The sequence below is a fragment of the Hipposideros armiger genome, unplaced genomic scaffold, assembly GCF_001890085.2.
Source record: "Hipposideros armiger isolate ML-2016 unplaced genomic scaffold, ASM189008v1 scaffold_1404, whole genome shotgun sequence".
In the NCBI taxonomy this organism is placed as follows: Eukaryota; Metazoa; Chordata; class Mammalia; order Chiroptera; family Hipposideridae; genus Hipposideros; species Hipposideros armiger.
Genome location: NW_017732754.1, coordinates 254948 through 258393, shown reverse-complemented (window position 1 = coordinate 258393; position 3446 = coordinate 254948).

Genomic DNA, 3446 nt, shown 5'->3' with positions numbered 1-3446 from the left:
AAATCTAAGTAAAACTGGGAACCCGAGGCTGTATGTTCCTTTATCAGTGTGACTGAGAGCTGAGACCTTCTGGTTCTTTGAAATAATGCTGTGTCTGATGAAGCTTACGGTAAATATTGTTTCTGTAGGTGACTTACTGAAACAGGAAGTCTTCATGCAGTGGTTTTATGGGCAGCATCACATCCAGGACTGCTGCTTCAAAAGGGCTGAGTTTAGATGGAAAGCTCCGAATACTACTATGTAATGCAGGTTTTTTTCCATTAACAATGAAAGAACCTATAGCCAGGAAGTGAGTTTGGGAAGCATTGTGGATTTTGTGCAACAGATACTAAAAAGCTTTGAGTGCTTGGAATTATGCCATCTCATCGATGGCACTTCCTGTCCATTAAACTGCCTGCCTTCCTCACAGTTATTGATATATTACATATATCACTATACATATTTTCATATATATCAGTACTTAGCTGAAGCAGTCATTCATTCTAAATGGGCAGGATGTTAACTCTCTCTCTTTGTAATTAAATTCTTCCAGAGCAAAATGTTTGAGTGCTTTATATCACTGAGGAGAGTGGCTGAGTGAGTGTCTAGCTTTCCATATGGTTGCATTTTGTGTTGGCTTGTTTAGTCTTAATGGTGCCCCCTGGCAAAGGAATTCATTCGAGTAATGCAGAGCTCAAGAGAATTATCTAGTTACCTCCAGTGCCTCTGAGGACTAAGGATAATTGCTTTGTAACAGGGTGACATGTGTTCAGTTCTCTTGGTGCCCCTAGAGAAAATAAGCAACCATTTTGTGATGTATCAGCCATCATGTTTGGTGTTACACAGGCTGTCTCATTATATTCTTTTATACAGAACATTGAAGATGAGGGCCATTTCATAACTTATCTGTTACTTTAGATTTAGTGAGAACTCGGAGGAAGGCATCATGATGGAATGGAATGATCGTTGTCTACTCTCCTGGTTCTCAAGATTTCTTTTCTCAATTAAGAGCATCATTTTTTACCCTTCTCTTTTCCTTATCCCTTACGTTTAATGTAATCCAAAGGTGGTCAGTTTATTCTTCGAAATGCCTTGATTATAAATCCTATTTTGTAAAGTCATTCTCTTTCAGAAATTATTGCTTCATACTTAGAATAATAATAGGAGTAATAAAAATTGGATTTATCTAGCATCTTGCAGTTTACAAAGTATTTTCAGATATTCTAAATCATGCAGTAGTCATAACCACACTGTATGAGGTAGATGTTATTCTTTTTAATGTTCTGGTATAAAAACTTCCTATTTCCCTTTATTCTCTCCCCTGTTTGTCCTTCAAGGCTCACCTCGAGTGCCACTTGTTCCCATATGCTTTACCCTCCTCATCCAAGCTCCTCTACTGACTTGTTCGTATTTCTCTTTAACACTCATCACATGATGTGATTTATTTAACAAACTTTTTGCCACTAAGTGCAAGGCTTTGAATGAACTAGATAGAATACAGCTTCTGAGATGTGCCACTAAGTGCCACTCATCTTAAATGTCTGATATCTGCATATGATGGGTGTTAAGTTTTCAAATACTTTCCCCTACCTCTGGTGCCTTATTTTTCTAGTTAATCTTTCTACTTACAAGTGGTTGTTCAAACAAATCTGATCATGTCACCACCCTACTCAAAAACCTTTCACTTTAAACTTTAAGATGGCTTTGAGGACTTTTCCTAATGTGGACTCGGCCTTACTTTTCTAGTCACTTTTGCTCCCCTAACCACTCCTTCCCTATTTCTACACCTTCTTGATCCTCTGATACAACTTATGGTCCAACTACTCCCAGACCACTTACCATTCTTAGCGTACACCATGAACTTTTCTCATTTTTTGTTGGCTTCTGTAGTTTCTTCTCTCTGCGATGCCTTTCTCCTTTCTTCAACTTAAAATCCTACTCATTTTTTAAGACTCGGGGGAAGTGGCTGGGGCAAAAAAAGGAAGAAAAGGATTTTCTTCCTAAGACTCCTGTAATTACCTTCTCTGTTTTCTTGCTCACAGATCAGAATCGAGGCTTATTACTCTGCTGATACTACCACCTCACTTTAAGGGATCTCTTACTTTAAGCATAAACTTCAAGTATTATGTTACTTCTTTAACAGTGAAGGCATGCTGTATTCTAAATGAGTAAGGGATGAATTTTGGTGTCCCTACACCCACTCCTCCTCCCTTCCCCAGTAATTCTATTGCTAAAACTGGGGTGTGGGTGTCCAATTCAGGAAGACTTCTAAACATTTTAAACTTGACGGTTTTCCTTTAAGCACTACTAAGTTCTTAGGGTCAGCCCTGTGCTAAATAGGCTTTAGGTCACAATAACATGGCTTATACAGAGTCCCTTATACAGAGTCCGGAAGGGCTCTCCTGAAAGCCTTTATGCAACATCGTATCTGCTGTGGAAGAAGTCAGCAGCCAATTTGTAGTTTTAATCTGCCGGGAGTTGGCTGTTACTACCTCATCTATTTCTCTCCCAGTAGCATCCTTTTCAGAATTTCCTGAAATATATATTTTTAAAATTTTTTGATGCGAACATTAATTAGAAACACAAATTAACTTTTAGAAACTAAATATGATTAGTGTATAAAGAAAAAGTGCCTATTTCCCACTTTTGCTCTTTTAAAAAAGAAGTCATTCATCTTATAAGGATTTCTTAGGTGTTTGGTAACCTGTGAGTCCTCTTTATTATGTTTTTTCCAAACAAAAGTTATTCCTAAATTAGTGTACTCTTCAATAGAAAAAAGTACTCACCAACCCTATAGCATATTAAAAGTACAATTGTGTAGTTTACAAAGAAAGGGTCATCTGTTTTCTAGAGCTTGGTAAAAATAAGAACTTATATTGCAAGCAGCTTTTGATCCCAAAATGAAGTTGTTGGGTGTTTTTTTTTTTTCATTGTAAAAACTGTATCTTATAAAATCAGAAAATACTAAGAAATAATCATTTTAGGCTGGCCGAGTGGTGCGTTGGTTAGGAGTTGGATTGGGACGTCAGCTCTGAGCAGCAGGGCTCTAGTTTGGATCCCACACGAGGGCTAGTGACCCTGCGCCTTTACAGCTAAGATGGTGAACAACAGCTCAACCTGGAGCTGGGCTGCCGTGAGTTGCTGGCGATGGTGTAGGCTGCAGTGGGGCTGACCGGGAAGAGTGCAATGATCATAATACCAACATGGGCCAATGAAACAACGTCCTCCACAACTAGACTGAAGAACGAAAGGACAGCAACTTCTCTGTTACCCTCCCCCAATTCCCCAATAAAATCTTAAAAAAAAAATCATTTTAATACCTTAATATACATCTTTCGATATCCTTTTTTATACATATATGGGTGTATTTGTGTGTGTGTGTGTGTATAACATTTATTTCTGTATTATTTAAAAAGTGGTCATACTTTATATACCAGTAACTTTTTTTTTTTTTTAAAGATTTTTAT